Genomic DNA, 26,014 nt, shown 5'->3' on the forward strand with positions numbered 1-26,014 from the left:
GACTGGAAATGAAGCAGTGTGACCACCCCAAAACCTGTGCAGGGGCAGACGGTATTGAAAACGGGATCAAGTATAACTGCCCCAAATACCGTTGCAAGTGCAAATAACCATGACAGCATAATAAAAAGGATGTCCAGAGTAGATCTGATTTCAGTAGGTCCAATCTGAGGATGACATAGTTGGATAGCACTCATTTAATTCAAATCCCTGGTTTTTTCCTCAAGCAATTTTTCATTCTAGTAATGCATTTGCATTACTCACTAGTATATATTAGCTGATGATCTCAACTACAATAATTACTGTAACACAAGCATTATTTAGTCCTGTCATTTGTTTATTTTTAAATATAAATTTTAAAAGCTGGGGTTGTATCCAATGTATTTTGCTATTGGATCATCTCATACAAGAGATTCTGCTAAAAGACAGCTTGCATTAGTAAGATATTTTGCCTGCAGACAGGGTGCATTGTTTTTTTGTGCAACATTGAAAAATATTGCGCTAGTGACAACATTTGCTATAACCCTTAAAATGAAAGCTGATCAGCTAGCAACCCACTCCTATACAGCTACCTGAGTCTAAGCCAGTGATTTGGCCCTCCAGCTGTTTTGGGACTACAATTCCGATCATCCCTGACCACTGGTCCTGTTAACTAGGGATGATGGGAGCTGTAGTCCCAAAACAGCTGGAGGGCCAAGTTTGGCCATCACTGGTCTAAGCCCATTGTCCAGGCTGTAACAATCACCTGTAATAGCTTCTTTTCCTTTAGCCTAGAAAGATGCTCATCAGCCTGGAATATGCAACAACCTATTTTTATTTGAAATCAAGTTGACAGTACATTCAGGCCAGACCAGAGAGAGTACTTCTTTGCACAATGCATAATTAATATAAAGAATTTGCTGCCATTAGATGTGACTATGGCCATTGACCTAGATGGCTTAAAATAGCTCCCATGGTCCCACTGCATTTGTCATTCTGTGGAATTAAAATGGCTAATCTAAAAGAGAGGAACGTCAATGACAGAATGCAAATGGAGATATGAAGGAAAATCAGCTGGAGGTTTCATCTAAGCCCTGTGAATAACAAACTCCCAGGCTATTATATAATATCATCCTATTTAAACTTGTATGTTTTCCAAATACCTAGCTTTGCAAATATCACAATATGTGATACAGGTAGGTAGCCGTGTTGGTCTGCCGTAGTTGAAACAAAATAAAAAATTCCTTCCAGTAGCACCTTAGAGACCAACTAAGTTTGTTATTGGTATGAGCTTTCGTGTGCATGCACACTTCTTCAGATACCATTCAGGTTATATGTTTTTTTAGTTTCTTCTGCTTTACAATGTTCTGTGACATTTGAATGAACTCAAGAAATGTCTTCTCTATAGCTGTTGATTTTATTGATTGATTGGCTTCTTCCACAATAGTATCTTAAACCTACAGTAAGGTCTGGATCCAGTTGCCATTATAATACACAACAAAAGTGTGACTTACTTCGGCTATACCAGATCCCCAACAAGCAACTATTTATTTCTGTACAAGTGACCTTTCAGCAGCTTTGAAAATCTCTTATTTCCTTCTCAGGGCAAGAGATGGTTGCATGAACTGCGCTAAGCGCATTTCTTAAGATGTCAGGTTTGCTGAATGTATCACCAAAATACCAGCTCCCACCGAGAGGCAGGTGCAGAGCTTCTGCTATTTTGTCAGATGTGGGCAACTATTATGCCAACCTAACTCTCTCTGTATTCAGTAATAAAGTGAAGATCTGTTCCTGGAAATCCTAAAATTATTAGCTGGGATAGTAGGTGAGCATTTTTTTTTAAAAAAAAAGTTTTAAATTGTGTTTAGGAAGTTGTTTTAAACAACCTTTAGAAGTTTTAACTGTATTCTCTTAGTGACTGGCTAAAGACCATCCACTGCGTTTCATAACTAAGAGGTGTTGAAGTTGAGTCTCTGCCGTCCCATTCCAGCACTCTAACCATTGCATGAAACTGTCCCTCATAATTGTTAAAGCTTTTACATTCACACCAATAGTCACACTGGGCACCAAAATAGTGGTTGTATGCAATACTGTAATTTCAGGAACTGAAGCTAACAGTTGTTGAGAGCAGCATTGTCAGGCTTTTAGACACACTCTGTCCTAATTGGTAGGACAAGATGTGTTGAGAATCCAACAAGGCACAATCTACCCTAAAAAAAAAAAAAGAGAGCAAGACAGCAATTTAAAGAATGAAATGTTTCTTGGAGTGTCTTATAGAGCCTATTATTTGACGCTAAATTGTGAACAATATAAACGGCAGGTAGGTTGGATTTAACAATCACTTGCTTGCAACAGATGTTTCTTGGGATTTCCTGCAGCCCAGCTATGGTTTTTGTTTCGTTTTGTTTTTTTAGTTATTACCCCAGAGGATGTCACAAATGGTTCTCTCTCGCTGTTGGTCACAAACCAATACTTTGCTCTTTAAGAAGCAACTCCTTTGTGTCCACTTAAACAGAATTTGGCAGACAAGAAATCACTTCCTCTACCAAACCAGACTTTCCTTGCTAAAGTTTCTTCCTTCCCTCTCCTTCTCCATGCAATACTGTTGACTGACTGACGTAGTTAATACTTCGGTCATTCAGCAATATTCCCCAAACAAGACTTGCACATTTATGTGATCACAAGCAGAAATGTTTGGGGCAACTAAGGCTAGGTAATTTCAAGAGCATCTGTTAAAAGGCATAGTGGAAAATCAGTAACTTAGATCTTGGAACTGATTGCAGAATGCATGCCTCTGGGAAAAGGCGCCTAGAATACACTAGGCTATACGAGTAAAGTAAATGTGAATTTTAGGAACTTAAGACATAAAATTACAGTGGTAACTTGGTTTAAGAACTGTCCGGTTTAAGAACGATTCAGTTTACAAACTTTGCAATACCGTAAATAGTGTCCCGGTTTGAGAACTTTACCTCGGTCTAAGAATGGAATCTGCATGGTGGAAGGGCACCGGCGGCAGGAGGTCTCATTGGGGAAAGTGCGCCTCAGTTTAAGAACGGTTTTGGTTTAAGAATGGACTTCCGGAACGGATTAAGTTCGTAAACCGAGATACCATTGTACAGTAATTTGTGCCAGTGATGTGAGTAAGATTGGGGAGGTGTAGTTATACAGATTAAGTAAAGAGACTTAATGTGATTCTACCAAATTTCAACTCAGAGGCACTCTTGGTGCAAATAAACTATTTTCTTGGCACATTCTGAATCTCACCACTGTTGATTCACCCTTATCCTTTTAGAGAGCGAGAGAAAGAATAATAATAAAGAATCATAAAGTTGGAATGGACCCTGAGGATCCTCTAGTCTGACCCTCTGCAATGCAGGAATATGCAGCTGTCCCTTATGGGGATCGCAAAGAGGGTAGGAAGAAAAAAGTGAATTTCATAAAAATGGCACCTATAAGTTCCCCCGTGCTATTTTTCTAGAAAAAGAGGTGCCGGAACTCACCATGAACTCCTCCCTTGTTCTCTTAGAATGGCAATGGCACCCACCTGAGAGGTGCCAGAACTGAGTTCCTCTGAGTTCACCCTGGGTTCTCCACCCTTTCTCTAATCTAAGTGCCATGTCCATCTTCAACTCCTTTTTCTCCTCATCCTGATCTAAGGTCTAGGGACATTGTATGTGTGTGTGTTTTAAATACATATATATGCAGCAGGAAGCACGGTCAGTTGTAGATTAACTAAATTACATGCATACCAATGTAAACATCTTTCAAAACAAATACAGACTGCCCAGGTTGTAAGGTTTTCTACCACAGTTTTGTTTGGTTGTCTACATGTTAACAAAAATATGGCATGATTTCCTTCTTCCTAGCATTCTACTGTGTAGTACAGGTTGACAACCTTACTGAGTAGTAAACCATCTACAAATTTACTGAGTGGTGACAGTATCAGTAATTTGTAGTAGGTGACATTTAGTGGGGAAAATATTATTCTGAGCTATACAGACTCACAAAGCTATATTTTAAAGGAATAGCTTGCCTTCCCTGCTTTCGCCCGCCCCCAGTTTTAAAATGACTTGTACAGCAAGTTTCAATGCTGACACAGAACTACTGACAATTTAAAGTCACATATCTGTGCATTAAAAAAACAACAACAACCTCCCCCATCCCAGTGTTAGTCCTGCACCAGACTCTGTTTCCCCCCTGCTCAAGTCTGTCCTTATGATGAGTCTCTGCCAGTTTATCTCATTATAGAACATTATGCTATGCTCTAAGAAGCACAGCTACAGAATAAATGCAAACCTCCAAGCTGACAATTGACAAAGCGGCACACACACAAAAAAATAAATTACAGTTGTGGGTTAATAGAGATCCAAAAGGAAACAATCAAATAAAAGGATGAGCGACAAAACAAAATTTTCATTGTTGTAGCATAAGCTAGAACAGTACTCTTGAACTGGGTCCCCAGCTGGATCACAATTCCCATTATCCCTGACCACTGGAGTAAGCTGGCAGGAGATGATGGGAGTTGTAGTCCCACAACATCTAGGGACCCAAGGTTGAAAACAGTGAGAAGAACAGCTTAGATCCCAAAGTCCAGGAAACCCAAGAAAATTCAGACAGATGAAAACTGAGCATCGTTATAAGATAAACCAGGGGGGAAGAAGAAGTTATCCTCTGGAAAGGACAAGTTTCCAGCCAGCTTGAAAGTAGCCCATCATAATGGACTTCATGCACCAATCAGAAGGAGAATGACAAAGAACAGACAAAAGAGGCAAGAGAGGAGATCTTGAAGTAAAAAATAAAATAAAAATAATGTGACACTAGTGAATGCAGTGCAATACATTTTATCAAATAACCCGCCACTCAGTCTAATAGTATCTTCCATTGATAAATGGAGACAGAGTTAACCGTGAAAAGATAAAATAAAGTCCTGAAAAAACACCCCTCTGGGGTTAAATGTGAGCCTATATAACAGAGAGGTAATACAGCAGCCACACTGAATGTAATCAATCATATTTCTCAGTGAGAAACACCAAATGAGTTTTCAGTCTCTACACAGACTTCCACAAATGTCCCTTATTGCAGTGCAACATTCACAGAAAGTGAGGTTTATTACATTTTCTGTTGAAGACCTGGGACTATCTATTAAAGTCTCAGAAGGAGCCCCCGGGACTTCCATGCTTCCATGAGTGGAAACAGACATGCAGTCTTGAAGGAAGCAGATTTGGGATTGTAGCTAGAACTCACAGCCATAATCCCACTGGCCATAACATGTAGTTATGGAAACGGGATATGATCCTGTCATGTCATGCATTTTTACTCCATGCCTCCATATTATTTCCACTTGGGTGGTGGGAAATATATAAGATCTGGTGATAGGCTATCATGTTTCCATACTTATATGTAGCAGGCAGATGAGCGGAGAAATCATTGCAGGGATGTAATGGCAAACCTGCCTAGCTCTGCCTCTGTTGAGCCCAAGACGGCTACAGGATGTTGTGACTCAGCTCACCCTCATAAGAGACCTGACAGCAGTTCACTTTTTTTGTGCTAATCCAGCTAGAATGAGCATCAATCCACAACTTCCACCGTATCGATCAATATCTTTGCACACGACTGCTGGCAGGCAGGGTAGCAATCCGGATACCTGGCAAGCCAGTTCTCCCAGCTGTCCAAAAGGCTTGGACTGTGAGCAGATGAGAGAAGCCTAACATGGATATCATAATTTCAAAACAACCAGTCTTTTCAAAGCCATGCTTTCCTGCATTAAACTGCAGGTGCAGGAACCAAACCAGTTTTTGGAAAGGGAAGCAACAAAAAAGCTAGAGCTGTACATGGACACACTTTTTTTAAAAAAATGCACAGCAGAAGAGGCATTTAATGCTTCTCCTTCTGCGGCAGGCAGCATGTTGGTTTCATTCTACCCAGGTACTCCAGGTAGCTGTGCCCAGGGCAAAGTGTTCATGCTGTCCAGCCCTATTTGTGCTACTGCCTTTAATTTTCTCTCTTCCTAGGATACAGTTGTCCAGTTCCTTCCCTCATTTGACTTTCGGGTATCCTTCCCATCTCTGGCTGTAGACGTACGTATATAATTACTTTAGAATGATGATGATGATGATATTTAACTTTTGCATAGTGCTTTCAAGTGTTCCAAGTGTTTCAGTTGATGCTTCTGTGTCATGGAGAGGCAGGGATGCTCTTTCAGCCTGAGAGCTGCATTCTCTCATGAATAGCCTTGGGGCAGGGGAAGACGCATGCCACTGATGGGTCAAGTAAGAGGCAAAAGCACATGAAGCAATGTGTGAGATGCTTACTTATGTATTGCAGGCTCAAGGTGGGCAAAGAGTAACTCCTGGGCCCAAGGTTACCCATCCCTCTTGTGGGAGCTCTGGCCCTCCCAAGGTTGCTAGTATAGCTAGCATCACCCCTGACCATTGGCCATGTGTGCTGGGGCCGGTGGGAGTTGAGTCCATCAACACCTAGAGAGTCACAGGCTCCCTATGTCTGGCAAGAGAGCTTCAAATGCTGAATGGAACGGAAACCAAAGTGAACATTTTGGCAAGACATGTATTCCTGTATACCTCTATGTAAACCATAAGAGTTTATCTAGCATAAATGTAAAAGACGCAAGCAGATGGCTCCACAGTGAGAATCAACATTGTCATCTGTACTAGTGAAATATATAGGCAACATTTTGATACACAAATCATTGCTTTTAAAAAACCCCCACCACATTTCAGCATCAGTTTGCATTTTTTTTAACCCTTGTGAAAATTCATCAACATTTTTGTGCACAATTCTCCTAATAGACACATTTCACATGCAATTTAATACACATTTTACAAGCAATCTTCCCTAACAGAATTCATTTTATGTTATTTCCACTGATAAGTGCATTCGTGTGCATAATTTCCCTAATGTACACATTTTTATATGTATTTATCTGGATGGAGAAGTGCTTCACAATATTCAGAGAAGTACAAATTTCAAAGGACAGCTCTGTTTTAGTTTGTATATTGTTTTAGAAAGTGCAAGTTGGGTAGTTTTGCATTGCAATCCAAACCAAAGTGAATGTCTCCCCCAACACTGAGAACAGCAAAGAGTAAAAGGTGAACAAAATATTAAACCAGCTTCCTGGTATGTTTGCAAAGCTAAGCAGGGCATGATATGGTTTCAAATTGAATGGGGGTCCATGTGTTGAGATTCCTGCATTGCAGGCATTGGACTAGATGACCCTTGGGTTCCCTTCCAACTCTACAATTCTATGATTCTATGACAAAGCAGTGATATGTTAAATCAGCAGTTCTGTCTAAGAGAACCAGTTGCATCAGGACATCTCTGTGGAATCACTTTTAAAATGGCAGCTACTATCTTACCCCAATCGTTCAGCCTGGACGCTGAGATCCTGCGCGAGGGCCTTCTGGTGGTTCCCTCACTGTGAGAAGTGAGGTTACACAGAACCAGGCAGAGGGCCTTCTTGGTAGTGGCGCCAGCCCAGTGGAATGCCCTCCCATCAGATGTCAAGGAAATAAGCAACTATCCTACTTTTAAAAGACATCTGAAGCCAGCCCAGTTTAGGGAAGTTTTTAATGTTTAATGTTGTATTATGTTTTTAATATTTGATTGGGAGCTGCTCAGAGTGGCTGGGGAAACCCAGTCAGATGGGCGGGGTATAAATAATAAATTCTTCTTCTTATTATTATTATATATGTGATCTGGACTGATTAACTGCAGCCCAGAAAGGGAACAGACTATGGGAGTTCATGCATGCACCATCCTCAGACACTTTCAATCACTAGCAATGATCATTATGATCATCATCACTGAATAAGTGATGCAAAACAAAATATAAGCATGCCGGTCCTATTCAACCACTCATGTAAAGCACCAGCTATTTGAGTCCTTCCTACAAACTGGGATAAAACAGTAGAACAGTTGACTTACAGAAAGTAGGACTACTTGGATATATAAAACCAGGGAACAACAGACAACCAACGTGCTTAGCAAGTCAGCCAGACACTTTGTCAAAAAAGAAATAATTCACAGAAACGCTGCATATGAAGTAGTCTGTGTTCAATAAATTCTAGAAACGAGTAAGATGTCTTGACAATAACTTCAAAGCACCTCTAAAATCTTATAGGTCTCCCAATGTATTATTGCTTCAAAGAGATGAGTCTAAAAAAAGGTTTAGCATACGATTTTTTAAAAACCCTCTTTTCAAAAGTAGTATGAAACATTCACACTGTACAATAGGGCCTTCAACAGTTCCTAGCAGACTGACCTTGTGCAATTGTTGTCACATTTTTCAGGAGATGGTGTATTGGGAAGCCTTTTAATTGTGTTTTATTGTGTTGTTATATATGTTGGAAGCCACCCAGAGTGACTGGGACAACCCAGTCAGATGGGCAGGGTACAAATAATAAAATTGCTGTTGCTTATTTATATAACACAATCAGGGGGCATGGCACTTTAGAGTCCAAGAGGATTGCTCCCTGCTCCAAGGGGCTAACAAACTAAAATTCAACACAGGGAAACACCAGAAGGGGGCCAGGAGTAGAGGCAGTGGTAAATGGAGGTAAACCTTGCTTGTATCAGTTACACATACTTAGGTTTACTTACAGGTTTGGCTGCAATACCACCTGGCTTTAATTTAGAAAGGGATTCTTATTTGGCTAGACTGGCTACCTATGTTGCAAGTCAGATGAATTCTTCCACATTTGGCAGGTTGGTGTTCATGCAGGCTTCATAACTGTGCCATTCATTCATTTGAAGGCAAGTTAGAACCACCACTCAAAATGAAAGAAACCATAAAGATCTACAGTATTTCGTTTTCGGCGGTTCCTAACCATTATTGATTGATTTATGATGGAAGCGCAGGGCCTGAAGTGCCAAAGGAGTAAGACATTAGGAGATGAAATCTTGCCCAGTTTTCCAAGCAGCCAGAAAAGAAGAACAGCTGCTGAGTAGACTTTGACTAATGTGCCACAGCACAGCTGCACAGATGTTCAAACCTTTCACTGACATCATACTTCCGTTACACGTAAAGTCTCTTTCATTAAAATCACCAATACATTAAATAAGCTCTCAAATATGTGACATGATCACCAGCAATTATATATTTATATGCAAGGGCACTTTCAAATAAAAGACTGCCCTCTGTAAAGTATGACAACACATGGTCTACTTGCAGCTGTGCAAATGCAAATGACTCATTTCTACCACCAATACTTTTTGTAGCTACTTACATTACAAATATTTGTTTTCAATCTATGGCTTAACTGAGACACTCTTTTGGTTGTTGAGAAGGCTTTTTACGGAACTATTTGATCAACTGATTCTTGGAGCCCTAATTTCAGTGTTAATCATTATTTAATCAAACGTGTTGTGCTTGCTATTTCACTCACACAGCTCTTATTTAAAAGCACTACAATATTTAATGTGCTTCAGAATACATAAAGAATAGATGCCATAAATTTACAGTTTGCAGTAAAAGTAGATAGTCAACATAACCCTCATAGAAACCTTTAAAAATCTATGGATATATATTTTTTATCAGTTGCTGCTATGGCAGTTGAGAAGGTACATTTCCATCCTTTAGTTCTGCTATAATATGCAATTCAAGACTGCTAACAGATCACCAATTCTGAGCATGTCAGCGTTTCAGACAATTTTCTTTTAAGTTTTGAATATTTGAATTTTGATGGAACAGTGGTGCCATTGCCAGTAACCTGGATAGATTTTGGCAGTATTTTGTGGCATCTAACATAATCAAGTATCTATGAAATTATGTGAACTGATGTGAACCAAGGATATGCATGGCGCCCCACAAAACTATGAGATAATGTGAATTTCAATATAAGCCCATGAAGAATAAAGAACAACAATCCAAAGCATGAAAAAATAGTAAATTGAAATATATTGTTTCGAATTAAGATAAACACAGGCAAACCTACATTCAGAGATCCGAAGGCAGAAAGATCAATTTACTACATCAAATACTTAAGGCATGTGCATGACATCCCACTGAATAGCATCAACTACAGTGGTACTTTGGGTTAAGAACTTAATTCGTTCTGGAGATCGCTTCTTAGCCTGAAACTGTTCTTAACCTGAAGCACCACTTTAGCTAATGGGGCCTCCCGCTGCGCCGCTGCGCGATTTCTGTTCTCATCCTGAAGCAGAGTTCTTAACCCGAAGTACTATTTCTGGGTTAGTGGAGTCTGTAACCTGAAGCGTCTGTAACCTGAAGCGTCTGTAACCCAAGGTACCACCGTATGTGAAAAGCCTTCCTCCACTTAGTTGTTTTTTTGTTTTCAAATGTAAATAGTTGCATGTCATGGTTTCTCTGCCCTTTCCACCTCTCTCCTCCTTCTCTCCAATACGTCTATTGCACATGTCGTCCCCGCCACCTTGCAAATTCAAATCACCTGAGACCTACAGAAAAAATCCTGATGTCACAATGGGTCTTTTTTTTTGGGGGGGGGTATTTTTGCAAGTGTCACTCCCAAAATGTCACACTCTCTACTGCCATTGGCTCAGGTACTCTTAAGGTCATAGGGAGCCTTGGGTCACACAAGGGGCTGCTATGGGGAAACTATAAAACATTTTCTTCTATATTCTGAGGTATCTGGGCAACATATGGCTAAACTAAAAGGGCAGTGAAGTGTATTAATGCCAATGACTTCCAGACCACAACTGTCTTGACAGTTGCACCAATGCTGGGCATTACAGTATTTCTTCATCACCACTAAAGTGAAATGAGGCAACCACAAAAGAGAACTCAAGATCTTGGCAAAATGCATTACCTCAACTTCCTTAAAGTGCCACACAATGAAATTATAACTTTTATTATGCATTTATTTATCCAGTGACAATGAAGGCAGCAGATGGCGTTTTCGTCAGTATGTAATGCAGAATTCTAGCATTTCAACTAACCCTCCCTTGATAAAAGCAACATGTTATTTTTAGATAGCTAATTTGTAGAATCTCAGAGCCATCTGCTATTCTGAGACATACAGTACATTAAATGCACAGGAATTGATAGATTCAGAGAGTTGTCTTAACTCCCAGATACATTTGCTGACTTAAGGGTGTTAGGATGGAACAGAGGTGCCTCTCTACTGCTGCTGGTGGGTGGGTGGGTGGAGTCTGTTCCAAGGTCATCATTATATCTGCAAAAGCTCTGTGGGCACAGATTCTGAAATGTAGACCCCAAATTGGTAGGCCTTAAAATGAGGGGTTAGAGGTGGCCTTGGATCTGCTGGATCCAAAGGCCATTTCTCTGAGAGACCCCAGGACTAAGCCTTCCCCAGCTACAGCAGCCAAAAGAGGCCATTGTTTATTCCCAACTATAGGAAACAATGGTGGCAGGTTGATGTTAAAAAGAATGAACCACTTGGGAGGGGGGTCCATAAACTATCAGGGTTTGGAAGTAGCAGATTTTACACCTCTTTAGACTCCTCCCAGTTAAGATTGCTCTGCACACACCCCATAAATATTTTTTTCAAACTACTCTTAAAACTTTAGTTATTGCTAGAAACTTTTGAAGATCGCTGATTAAATATGACTTTAAAATGCTTCTAAAGAAATTAGGACTAGTTGGTCTTCCTTTGGTTTTATGAAGTGAATAATATGGCTGCTCCGGGTTCTCCTCCCACCCCAATTGTGGAATTTAGTTGAAAATAAGCAATTTTGGAAAGTCATTCTGAAATTGTAGGCAGCAGTACTGACAGCCATCATGCCTACATCAAATCTCCTGCAAATTTAATGACGTATTTTAATGTTTTCTATAGCACAGCAATGGTATGTTCGTGATATTATAATCCCCTTTTGCCAAACCAAATTTGTCCCCAAACACTTGAAGATGACCCACTTTAAACTGCAAAGTCATTCTCCAAATTACTTCTGTTCCATTTGCTCACTATCAGCAGTGTGAAGGCAACAGAAAGAGAAATGGGAAATAGATTGACTCCAAACACCCTGATGCAGTGCAACAACAATCTCACAATGCTACGTAGCACTAGGTAAAATGCACATGCAGAAAATTCACTGATCAAAAGCTAATCCGAGACAGAGCCAAACAGAATTAACAACACTTTGAACAGCGAACTGCTAACCCAGAGCCTCTCCTAAAACAGTGTGATTGTACAGAAAACCCTGGGTTATTGATTGTCAATGTGGGGCCCACAAATACTTTAAGTTCATCCTCTGATGCTCACAGAGCCCATGAGTCCCCTATCATGGCACTCTCGAAGTGATGAGGCTGGTTACCCTTTTCTCCCTTGAAAAGCACATAGAGCTGAAGAGGGAAGTTGGAAAAGTGACTTTCTTTCCCACTTTTTCTTCCAGCTCTATGTGCTTTTAAGGCTCAGATTAATTGTACTGGATGTGATTTACCTAGATCCCTTGGAACACTGAAGCCATGACAAGTACAGTGAATGACCAGCCTGCCCATACTGAAGCTGCAGAGGTGGATGGGATCATTGTGGCAACCTCGTGGCAATTCCACCCCTCCTTTCTCCATGTTTATCAGGAAGACTGGAGGATATTTTGCAAGTGTATGGCCAAGGGGCCTGGAATATCTCCTCCACACACCACCCTTTCCTGTTCCCCAGGTTAAAAAGTTGAGGCAAAGGGTTTTTGCAAAGGGACTCTGAGTTCCTCAGCACTGGTTATCCAGCATGCTTCTTATTTCCTTTCCCTACACTAAAGGGAAGTGGATACTTCCTTGGCTGCATAGTGGGAGAGGCAGAGGTAGGAAGAGTCTTTGGCTGGGTTACCAAAGCCATTCTGACCCTGAAACTGTATAAAGTGCTGTTTTCCGCCCATCGTGTTGGCCAGGATTTCCTATCTCAACATTCCATCTAGGTCTTGGACCGCGACTTCTGCTTCCCTGTTTCATACTAAAGGAAGAGGAGCCACAGGTGGTTCTTATCTGCTGGTGACAGGCTGGCAGGATGAAGACTGACATATTTTACTTTCTGGAAAAGCCATGGTGCAATGGGGACCTGCAGGGCTAGGCTGTATTCTGTATCCAATGTATAATAACCATTAATGTAGCTCTGGTGAAATGGGTCAGGATTGCCACCTGGGTAGATAGAACAAGACATTGTATTGCTTGAAGGAGAATTTCCATTACTGAACTTGTCAACTGCTTCATAGTGCAGGCTATGGAGGAGGAAGAATGTAATTTTTTGCTGAGCTTTACTGTACAATTTACCATGGGGCGGGGGCGGGATCCTTCACAATCCTTTATGGGGGTGGGGGGACTGGTATTGCTATCAATTCAAAATCCGCCTTGCTGTACACTGTTTTCAAACATTTTCTGTAAGATATGTGTTTTCAATAACAGATTGAGCATCACATATTACCCTTCCACTTAAACTTGATATATTTATTTCAACAAAGAAGAAGCAATAGGTGAAGGCTTTGATAAGCAAGTAAACATCCTGCTTCCCCACTCCGCAACCCCCCCCAAAAAATACCCCCTCAAACCTCCAGTCAGTTGTCATCCTAAAAAAATTGCTTTTGGTATTTCTCAGCAGAAACGGACGGGGTTTGAAAGGAAACCAATAATGATATTCATTCTTTTAGCATGTTTCTTCCCGAAGAATAACAAAACATGTTGCAAGTTCTCTAAACAAATTAATCACCCAGCGGTGAGATGGAGTCATGACTCTGCTGGAGAACAGCGATCACGCTGGGTTAGGAAGAGGAGCCAACTGCTCTTGAGAAGGGATGCCAAGAATAACGTATCCTCTGGTGATGGGATATAATTACACGCGCTGAAAATCTGACCAGGCACCTGTGTTATCAGCACCTTGGCCTTTGGAAATTGCAGTGGGGATGTCAACGATTTCACAAATCACAGCTTTTCCTCACCTCTTTTGGCATCCTCTGAAACGTACAATTTATTAGGAACATTCCCCCCCCCTTTGCTGCGACACTATTTCTCACAGTATTCAAAACACACATAACAAAAAACACACATATAATCCACAGCCTAAAATAAAATACAAAGACTGACCATTCTTCCATTTTAATGGAGGAATCAGGGCAAGGAATGCATGGTACCCCACCCTAGGAAGGGCCAGTGCATTATTTATATATCCTATGTTTGTGTGTCTCTCTGGTTATAAAGGTGGGCAATTTTTGCACAGTGTCTAGCTCCAGATTTTGGGGGGCAATAGGGCAAATACTCTCCCACTCATTCTCCCCTGCAGGAATTTCAGTTGCCATCTCCTTTCCGCAAATACAGGTACAGAAGTCAGGAGCAACGGGAAATGAGGCATTTTCTCAGCAGCCACTAAAATTATGCATGGGTCACTAAGGCTATCACCCACTTCCCAACAGGCGGGACCCCTGGCAGGAGTGAAGGAAGCAAAGTGTGACCCTTTCACATGCCTCCTCATCTCCAACCTTAACCTCATTTTCCGATGAGTGCAGTGCCCAGAGGGTGCAAGCTGCACCCTACTCTCTAGGCTGCTAGGTGTCCCACTCCATGGGAAACTCACTTAGCCATTTTGTCTTCACAGGGGCCTCTGGGGACATTTTCCATTTCCCAATGAGGGAAGCGCTCCAAGGCTTCACAGGGAGCATCAGCAAGCTTCGACTCATAGAAATGCAGGAAACTGATGTGTATCGAATCAGACCATTGGCTCATCCAGCTCCGTATTGTTCATGCTGACTAGCCATGGCTAGCCAGGATTTCAGGCAGGAGTCCTTGCCAGCCTTGCTTGGAGACACCAAAGACTGAACCTGCTTTGGACTTTATTACCTGGGATTCAGAAGTGTGACTGATTCCTGTGTCCTTAAGCCTTTCTCGCAGCATCCTAGTTGGTCCTTGCCTTAGAACACACTCGAGAAATGCACTGGAGCCTGAAGGTCACAATGCAATGCTCACTTTGTTTTTGAAGGCCATATTGTTATTTTTTTTTAAAGGGAAACTGGGTTGGGAAGACTTGGAAGGCAAGGAGAGGCAGAGGAACAGCTTGGGAGGGCATCTGTCTGTGGTTGTTCCTGGCGTTAAAGAGACGCCTGATAACCATGTGCGAGAAATTCAGGAGAATGATTGTGTGGCCTTCCTTTTCTAACCAGGCTTTTGAAAGTCTTTAAAATGGACATAAAAGAAGAATCGCTTCTTCCCCCTCTTCCTCAATTTCTTTTCCTGCCAATATCAAGACAATTACATAACATCCTTCTGATTAAATGTTTAAAAGCCTTAATGCACCATCTCTTCTGGTAACGAAAGGCTCGCTCTAATTAAAACCAGGAGCTGAATGTGTCTGCCAATTCTAATTGTCAGCAGTTTCTTGCAAGATTATACAATCCTAATTAAAGATAATTTTAGACAACAAGGGTGGGGGGAATCTTTTTTTTGGGAAAACACATATACAAAGTTTCTCTCCTATATATCTTTAGACAGACAGACAGACAGACAGACAGACAGACAGACAGACAGGGTTTGTTTTTGTTTTTTGTTTCATAGTAATGGGTTTGGGTTTAGAATCTGCACTACATATAAATTCCTCTGGCACAAATCTCTTCATTTAAATGCATGCTGCTGCAGCAACCGAATTAAATCAAACCCTTACAACGAGGGTGACTGCTATTGTCCATTGAAAACACACTCTTAAAGATGATGAGCTATTTAAAACACCCAAGTCCTATTCTCTCCCTAGGCAATGTTATTGCCATTGTGCAAGGGAGAGAGCAGAAAGGAGCTTGTTGGCTCTGTCCCTTATCCCGTGCTTCCCCATTCTTATTCCTGCAGCCCCTCACTCCGCTGCTGGGGACCGAATGTCTGCAGCAAAGTACCTGCTGAACATGAGCAAGCTCTCTGTAAGATGTAGAACCCAACTGTTCCAGGGTTCGCAATTGAGCAGGGAGCTTACTTGAGCGATGATAGGAATAACAATGGGGACATTGCGGAAGAGAACAAGTGAAATACTAACAGAGTATCTGTCTTAATCCAGTGTTTCTCAAATCTGACCCCCCAGCTGTTGTTGGACTACAACATTATAGCCCAAGGTGTGGATAAAGCTGAGTGGTTGTAGGGTTGCTAAGCCTCCTGGATCTTTAACAGCTGTGTTACAAAAAGAAAAGTAAAAAAATGATGCTTTCCCCCCAAACTTTTGGATGTAACAAGGAAATTTCTGCTTATTAATAAGCACAGGAGGCCCCTAACCATAACCATAAAAATATTGGAAACTTAGGTTGGTGACTTTTAGGCTCTTCCCAGCAAACACTGTGATCCTATACTTACAAGCACTTTGCTGGGCAATTAAGGGAGTGACAGCATTGCTTGTACCAATAATGCATTCAACTTATTTGGTTTGTGAGAGCTGGGGATTGGAGCAAGCTCCAAAAGGAATACAGTGGAATGGTCCAATCACAAGTGTAGATCAAATGTTTGAACTCTGATAATAGACATTTCACACATGTTTACATTCTCTTTCTTCTAGCAAGAATTACAGACTCAATTCCTGCCTCCCCAATCATACCGTACAGGGCTGCTCTGTTCTTTTAATTCCACAGTGGCCTGTGCTTCACAGATTTAAAGTATGGAAGGTAGTATCTTGCTTTCCCCCCTTGCTGAAAGAAGTTCCAGGGGTGCAGTGCTTACCTGTTTGGTTTCCTTTTGGAAGGGAGACGCATGAGGCTTGCTTGTGTCATTTTGCAATACAGTACAGTATTAGAGTCTATTTACAAATATACAGGGACAAACTTTCCCCACAACCACCCCAGGAGTGGAGTAGCTATCAATGATTCCACTCAGGTTCTGGTGGAATAGTGCCAGCAGTTCCTGCGCTGTATCTGGTTCAAATGCATCCCATGTCTGTATCAGGGGCTTTCAGGTAAAAGCTGGATATTTTGATCACATAATTTTTAACAACACTTCCCCGAAGACACAGACTTGGAAGATTTTTTTTTAAATCTAATTCTCCTAACACTTTTACAGGAGACATTCATCAAAATATTTCCACTTCTTTAGAAAGAACCTTATATCAGGTTAAATACAACTGCTTTAATGTGACACAGTTTATACAAGTCCTCCAACACAGTGGAAGTCTTTAATCCAACCATTTTCCTTTTGATAGAGAAGGCTTGTTGCTAATCTCAAGAGGCCATGTGATAGACTTGCATCTAAATTCATTTAAAATGCTGTAGTTATATGCTAATCTACCCGGGAGAGTGGGGGAGAACAGGGAGACAGAAATGTCTGCTTTTCTTTTCTTTTTGCCAAAATATAACTTATTAGAAAATACTTCTTAAAATATTCTTTCACCTTTGCCCCTCCCTCCCACTTTCTTAGGTGACTATGTAAGCAGTCTTTCACAGAATAGTTTATTTATCTGCTATGCAGAATGGTTCAAAATCTATGAGCCACTATAAAAGATTTAAAAGGCTTATAAGAAGCTGGAGTGGGCGGAGGATGACTGTCTTAGCACACTGTTTAAAATTACACCCGAGAGCAAAGAACATTTCCCTTTGGCTTCAATGAACGGCACAAACGGATTTGCTGCATGGGGGTGTTTCACCTGCGACATATACTGCACCAAGGAAGTCTTTTTAATAAACAAACCACAGAACACAACGAGTGGAAGCGAATGATTCTGTTCTGCAAAAGGAGGGAATTCTATCCATTAATAGAAGGAGGGGAGGGTATTATTTTAGCTGATTCCCCCTCCTTGCCAGCCCCATTCCCCCTCTTGAAATCTGCTCCAGAGGCTTGAGGAACCCTTTAAGACTGCATAAAACGTGGTATTGGAGGCTGCGAGGATTAATTGGTCTAAATCCCGCCACTTCTGTTAGCAGCGGCCTCTGCTAGATCAGAGACTCTTCTACAAATCGAAGGACTCCCTTCTTTCCAGATATGGTATGAGTGGGGAACTCTTGGGGGCCACAACCCCAGGTTTCCAGGGCCTGCAAAAGTTACAAAATCCTGCAGAAGTTACAAATCCCTTTGATTTTTGTTTGTTTCAGTGATGTTTTAATTATGGTTATCATGAGATATAAGAAATAACTGCATAGAAGAAGACACCTTCACCCAGGTATGGCTCCCCTTTATCACATACACAGCCCAACAAGACAACGACAAAAACCCACCAACAACATACAAATCAATATGGCTAACCTGATCCAAAACACCCACCAACCCCACTCACACATGAAAACAAGACCATCACAGCCAACCACAAATGAACAACCACACCCTAGACGAACCCCAACCTCTCTCACCACCAAAGGAACACAAGCGAACAACATAGAACCTACACAAACAACGCTGACAACAAACCCTACATATAGTAAGTAAAATAGTAACACCGTCGCCTGACCCCACCCCCACCCATCTTTCCCCCCCTCCACCTCTTTCCCCCTTTTCTTCCCAATGTCTCAACAAATGAAACCGATTTGTAAAAATGTTACATGGAAGGAAAAATACGAGAGAGACATTGCAAACACTTTTGTAAAACAAGAAAATCTTTAATAATAAAAGAAATACAAAAAAACCCCAAAGAAATAACTGCAAAAAATGTTCTCGCAAATGATTGCTTTTGGGGAAAGGAGACATCTAAGCATGCTACTGTTATGCACACCCCACTTTGCCATGTGGTTCGGAGTTCGAGGGAGGAGTCCTGTAGGATTTCATTTTCATTGTATGAGAGAACACTGGAGAGGCATAGTGCCTTTGTAAATTTAGCTTTATGTCCAAATATATAAGCAGAGCACAGAACCATGGGCTGCCATAGATCTGGAGAGAACTTGTGCAAACTCATCCCCAAAGGCTGCACACTTAGCTTCAGCTGACGCCAACAAGAAACTCTCAGCAATACCCTTGTCCCTATGAATTAAAAACTCCCTCTGCCCCCGTTCACCCCACTGAAGGTGGTGCTCGTTCAGGAAGAATCCGTAGCCGTTAAGGTTCTTTTCTCAAATTCCACCAAGCATCACTTTAGGCACAATCTACAGCCCCACTCAGGTAATCAGACGGCCACCCCCACTTACTTCACTCTTGCTCTCTTAGTTAAGGCTTAGTTATCATGCCAAGAGCACCAAAGTGGATTGTGGCTACAAGTTTCCCAAGAAGAGACAACCTGATAAGTTAACAAGATTTATTATCTGCTGTTCGCTTATTGCAAAAGACACTTCCCCCATCAGTTAATGTTTGCCCCTCTGGATTAAAACGGCGGTGGAGGCAGCAGCACATGAACAAGCCTATCGCTCACCAGACTATCAATATTAGCAAGATGGAAAAGGCAATGTTTACATTTCAGGCCCCAAGCTTTCCCAGCTACCCACAAATATGTCAGAATTGCCTTAGCCTAAAGAGCTCTCCCAGTCCCCATGTTTAGTGAGTTCTGAGATGCAGGAATATCACTGACATGATTAGCTCAAGGATACACAAAACTTTCAACTATCAAACTGGCTTCTGTCTTTACTGAATCTGCAAAAACCAGCAGGTTAACTCATTCGGAAAGCTATTCCTAGGTTTTATTATTTATCATATTTGTTTGTAACTCCATCAGTGTGCAAGGTTCTTTACAGAGTGCAAGAGGACTTTGCCCAGAGGAGCTTACAATCAAAAATGTGATATATGGGAAACAAGAGACAGAGGCTAGGGAAGGAGATGCGGGCAGAAAAACAGATACAGTATGTGCAGGCCTGGCTCCAGATTAGGTCTACTCGGAGTAGGACTAGAATTGGATACAACCCAATCATCTTTGTCAGGATGAGAGTTTAGTTTTGGGGACTCTGAGGACTACAGATAGGTACACGGAAAGTAAATGCCATGATTCTCATTTTTATCATGCCTTCTCTGACTATATTGCGGATTTTTTACCTGCCTGAATTCCTTTAATTTCTCCTATGCTTGTTTCAGTGCCTTTGTACTTTCAGGAGCTAGTAGACAGGCAGCTTGAAAAGTTTAAAACAAGATGGATGGCTAGGACTATACAGAACATTTCATTTCTCATTACTCACGATGAAGGCAGCTCATTAAAGTAACATTCATGTTATGTTTTTGGGAACTTGGGACAGGGTGTTTGTGGGCTGAAATACTGTTTATGTTGTATTTTTAGCTACTTCAGAACTTTATGTACACACATGGTTAATTTAGAAAGCTACATAGAGGACCACACAGAGTGGAAAACATCTGTTCTTCAGATCGTATGGGGATTTGTCAAAAACATTCCAACACTCTTGGCTTGCTGCATACAGAGAATGCTGATCCTCCATGCAAGGTATTATTGGCAATATATTTGCAGGAGAAGCATGGAATTTGAATAATTTTACCTTAACAAGAGATTCAAATTTGGTTGCATGTATTGTATGTATGGGAATGTAAAATTATTGCTTTTTTCCTCAGTGTTTCACAGGGACTCAAAGTAAAAAGCCTTTTTAAAGAAGGTCCACTCATTGGCCCCAACCAGAATAGATAAGGACATAAAACTGGGGAAATATGGTACTTCTGCCTTGCCTGAAGTCCTGGAATCCTATTACCAATCAGCATGGCAAGGAAGAGAGAGTACACAGAGGCAACTTGACTCCCTCAGCTGCCACAACATGCAGGGAAGCAATGGTGGAGAAGTGACGAAGGCTGATGGGAGGAGGGAAGCTGATAGAGATGAAGGCAGAATAATTAGGCTGGAATAGGTCTGGAATGGATATGCAGCTTCTGCCTGCATCTCTCTCTCTCTCTCATGGCTCTGTCTCCATCAGAGTTCCACTCTGCACCTTGGGTGCAGGTGGGGGGATGCTTTTGTAGCATGCAACGAGGAGGAGAAGAAGCCATCCCAGCCTTGTGATTGAGAAATTTAAGTCCATAACACCTAGCGAGTGATATCTCATTCTCTAGGACAGGATGGTGAAGAAACTTTAATCTGTCTTGGTCGGTTTGGGTTAGCTCATTATCTGTGTAAAGATACAGATTGTGAAAGTTGACTGTATCTTTGAATACACCTGGAAAACTTTTGGTATTTTGTGTCTCATTTCTTAAGCAAATTTTAGTTGTTAATGTTAAAAATTAAGCTTATTTAAGTTTTCGTTTCTTTGGTTTGCTTGAAGAATAATGTCCTCTGTGATTGCGTATGATTATTCAATAAATGTTGCCTTTAAAAAAGAAAATTCCCTGGGTGCGCAGCCTAATGGCACACCTATGCCAGTCACTATAGGCAATTGTAAACCAGATGGACCAGTGATCTGAATTGGTAGGAGGCAGCTTCCTGTGTTCCAAGTTTTTAAATTCATTTTGCAAACTTATTTGAGGTTTCATTACAATTGTGGCATCTTGAGCAATGACATAAGTAAAAAATGCCAAACCAAAATAATACAGCTGCTTGACAACCTGCTTTCACTTTCCATCTTTCTGTAATCTGGGAACAGATGACTAACTAGCCTTTTGGGCAGAGGAGATCTCACTGTTTAATTTTTGCCTACACTCCAACTATTTATGTGTACAAGGAACAGTGTTCTTTTAATCTACAACTGGGTAGATTCCTCCCTTATTAAAACACTGTTAGTATCATAAACGATCATTCTTCAGAGTTCAATTGTCTTTAGTAAAGTGTGTGTGTGCAGATACATGTCGATGGGCAGGCAGGAACACGAACCTGCCATTTTGCATGCTGCCCACCCTTGGGGTCACTTTGAACTATTGGCAGCACTGCAGAACAGTCATGTTTACTTAGTATATTTCTAGCCATAATATACTATTGGCTTTTTAAACTGGCACAAGGCAGGCAGTGGTAGAAATGAATGTAGTTGACAGAATAGAGCCTTCAGCAAAATGTGACGGGGGTGGGAAGGGGCTCAGGAAGCAATCCTTGGCATGAGGATGCTTTGCTGCGAATCCCATGCTTTAAATATAGCTGCAAAAGAATATGTTTTGCTGTGGAAAAAAGAGAGATACTCTGCTTATATAATCACACAGTTTCGGCAGCAAGCGTCATTGTGGTTCTGGGAGCAATGACGTCAGTCAAGACCAAACAGAGCATGCATAATCTAAGAGCAATACAGTTTGATTCCTTCACAGGAATTGTGGTGGGAAAGATTCTTGGGCAAAGATGTTTAGTGAGAACAGAACAAGCACAGAATTCAACCCCGCCCCCCGCCACTATCCCAGGAATAGAAAACTCCTTTGAGCTGGCAAACAGTTCCCAGGCTATACTATTAGATACAAGAGGTTTGTGCAGAAACTCTTGCCCCGTGAATAAGCCTTAAGAATCTGTGGGTGGGGGGGATCAACATTTTCAGTCTAGTCATGCTATGGTGGCACTTTTACCAGAATGAATTTTCAAAAAGTAACAAGGGATAACCACCCGGACTGAGATGCCCAAAGGCAAGAACTCCAGGTTTAGGCATAGATGAAACAGCATAAGCTCCTTGAAAATAGATCCCAACCCTTAGTGCTGAAATTGTAGTAGTAACTGATTTGCAAGAAATATATTTCCAAAGTACATATAATAAATTAATAATGTCAAGCAGATCCTAATTCAAACCTTTTGGAATCATAATGAATTTCTCTGAAAAACAACGACAACAAAGAAGTCATTGGTTTAGGGCTGCATGTTATACTTTTCATCCAAAATACTGTAAATCTTGCAAGTACACATAATGCATGCTGATGTATCTAAGAAGGGGATTTTTTCCCCTGCTAACACGCATGCCAAAACTGCCTGCTGTTTTTGGGAGGGGTGCTGCTGCTGCTGCTTCAACCACCTTGTAAGAAGAGCCAGCTGAATCAGAACCATCTAGTCTAGAATCCCATACCTTCCAACATTTCTCCAATGAAAATCCTCCTATTCCATAAAAAAAATATTTTTATTATTTATACCCAACCCATCTGACAGGGTTGCCCCAGCCTCTCTGGTCAGCTCCCAGTCATACCTCAGGTTGAAGTAGCTTCAGGTTAAGCATTTGTGGGTTGTGCTCCGCGGTGACCCGGAAGTAACGGAGCGCGTTACTTCTGGGTTTCGCTGCTTGCGCAGACGCTCAAAATGATGTCACGTGGAAGCGGCGAATCGTGACCTGCGGACGCGGGTTGCATTCGCTTCAGGATGCGAACGGGGCTCCGGAACGGATCCCGTTCGCATCCAGAGGTACCACTATATATAAAAACATAACAAAACATTAAACATTAAAAAAGTCCCTATACAGGGCTGCCTTTAGATGTCTTCTAAAGGTTGTATAGTTACTTCTCTCCTTGCCTTGGGGGGGGGGGGTGTCACATAACTCCATACCCTCCAACATATCTCCAATGAAAATAGGGATGTCCTAAGGAAAAGAGGGACATTCCGAGATCAAAACAGAAACTGGGACAGATTCTGCAAATCCGGAACCGTCCCTGGAAAACAGGGACACTTGGAGGGTTTGGCATGTTGTTCTGACACCTCCCAACCTATGGGAAGCCCCAAAGCAGGACCTGAGTACCTGTTTTAAATTGTGAGATTTTATTGCGTTCTTTAGATATTTATGTTTTATAACAGAGTTTATAACCAGGTTCGTTTGCCTCTTTTGAATATAAAGAATAGAAACATGACAGTATAATTATATCATGAATTAATGCCCACACAACCGTCTCCCAACCACCTCCTGGCATTCCTTAGCAATGATCCTCCCTGAACCAGCAGGCGCTAAGCTCAGATTTGCTTCTGCTTGCCTATGACTCAGCACTGCTAGAGCCTTCTAAATCAGCTTCTAAATATTTATGCTATGGGGTCGACAGGCACATGAGCGCCAAGAAGAAACTGCTTGAAGCTGTTTTCCCAAATAGCCTTTTAGCCATTGCCCGGGAAAATACTGCTGATGTGAAGAAAATTGTCACCATCAGCTAGTCTTTTAGCTTAGTGGGCAGAGCATTTTTTAAAGGCCCAAATACATGTGACAGTGAAATCACATGTAATATTTTGCTAACATATATATAAAACCCCCCTAAATGCAGCCATAGAAGACTAGCACAGGGAAACGGGCTTCCTAGCGCTTTTCTCTTCACTGCCTTCCCTGCTTCACTACCCCATCTATATGAGGAAAGGACACATTTCCACTCACCCGCTACCCATTACAGTAGTACCTCTGGTTACATAAGCCTCTGGTTATATAAACTTCAGGATGCGAAAGCGACAAACCCGGAACTATTTGACCAGGTTTCGCCCCGCACGCATGCGCAGAAGCAGTCCTCAGGTTGCGGAAACCTTGGGATGCGACCGGACCTCCGGAACAGATCCTGTCCGCAACCAGAGGTACCACTGTAGTTCTTCCCCTGCTCCACATGCAGAGCCACAGCTCCGCACTGCAGTTTATGTGGTTGCATTTGGTAAAAAAAGAGAAAACGTTAAAATTACCTGCGACAGAGCCACATATGTAGCTTGTTAAATCAGTTAGCCAGGCTGCACATGATGGGAGTTGTGCTTAAACAACATCTGGAGGGTCCCAAGTTATCTACCCCTGCCTTCCGTAACGCCCTGGCTATTCATAGAACCATAGAGTTGGAAGGGACGCTGAGGATCATCGAGTCCAACCCGCTGCAATGCAGGAATACGCAGCTGTCCCTTACGGGAACTGAACTTGCATCCTTGGTGTTAGCAGCACCAAGCTCTAACTGACTGAGCTATCATTTTTGAGTGTGCATGTGGGTGGTGGGCAGGGAGGAGGGTCTAGTTTGTATGGTAAAAGTTCCTTCCAGCCCCTGGAATACTTCCAGAGGATAGAACGGCATCCAAGAGCACAATAACTGGCCATCCCAGATGCCAGGCCTGGGTACCTAAAATTACTTGCATGTCACACACCAAAAGCTATATCCAAATTCACCCTGGAAAACAAGTCACTGCATTTCCCACTATTTCTTTTGAAAGCACTTACGGTGCACCGTTGTTAGAATCACATGGTGGTTATATTTGACCTTTTAAGGAGGAAATAAAGTGCGTGTCTGCACAAAGAAAATCAGCTGTGATCCTTTCTGTGCTGGTAAAAACCACTTGTAGTTTGCTTGTTTTTGTGGTTGGTTGTTTTGAAAGAGGTTGTTTTCTTGCTATAAAAGAAACCAACTACCAAAAGAAAATGGAGCAAGTTACTGAAATGTATATTTTTTATGCTTGGACTGAACACAAATCCTGTTTACTTTGAACGTAAAGGTAAAGGACCCCTGACCATTAGGTCAAGTCGTGACCGACTCTGGGGTTGCGGCGCTCATCTCGCTTTATTGGCCGAGGGAGCCGGTATACAGCTTCCGAGTCATGTGGCCAGCATGACTGAGCCGCTTCTGGCGAACCAGAGCAGCACACGGAAATGCCGTTTACCTTCCCGCCGGAGCGGTACCTATTTATCTACTTGCACTTTGATGTGCTTTCGAACTGCTAGGTTGGCAGGAGCAGGGACTGAACAACAGGAGCTTACCCCGTTGCGGGGATTCGAACCACCGACCTTCTGATCGGCAAGTCCTAGGCTCTGTGGTTTAACCCACAGCGCCACCCGCATCCCTACTTTGAACATACACAACAGTAAAAAAAGCAATGGACCTGCATGTCAACTGCTCCATTTCTGTTGTACAATTTCCAGCAAAGACAGTTTTGTCCATTGCTGCTTCTTGCTTCCTCCTGGTGTGACACAGAGGAGAAGAGGGGGAGGTGCATATGAGCAGCATGCGCCAACATGCTGCTCATTCACAATAAGCCAGGTTTATCACTTACCATTAAGTATGAACAGGGCTAGTTACTGCGGCTTGGGACTTCTGCATAATTTTAGCATGGCTGCTTCATGTCAACTGCTAGTTATTTAAATTCAATTCAGAACTGGTACACAGTAAATGTTTAACGCAGACGATCTTGTGAGTGCAGCAGCAGAGAATATTCTCAGTGGAATACATAGAATAGTTTATTCGACTTATGCCCATGGGCACCAGAAGATAGACAAGCAAGTGAGGCTAACAAATGCAGTGCCAACAGGGAAGAGTATTATTTGATATTGCTGCATGCCACCCTAATCTCCAAGCGGTGCAAGATCCCAGCGGTTCCAGGCACTTACCCAGGACACGTTTCCTTTTGGA

The 26,014-nt window shown here is 41.9% G+C and overlaps 1 protein-coding gene across 9 annotated transcripts in view; it reads right to left on the minus strand.

The window, feature by feature from the left end:
- Positions 1-26,014, minus strand: part of PHACTR1 (phosphatase and actin regulator 1) — a gene marked incomplete at its 3' end in the record, with an annotated part of 241,570 nt that overhangs the window by 50,081 nt on the left and 165,475 nt on the right. The gene's annotated exons all lie outside the window — the stretch shown is intronic.

The sequence above is a fragment of the Podarcis melisellensis genome (genome assembly GCF_964234715.1).
Source record: "Podarcis melisellensis genome assembly, chromosome: 7".
NCBI lineage: Eukaryota > Metazoa > Chordata > Lepidosauria > Squamata > Lacertidae > Podarcis > Podarcis melisellensis.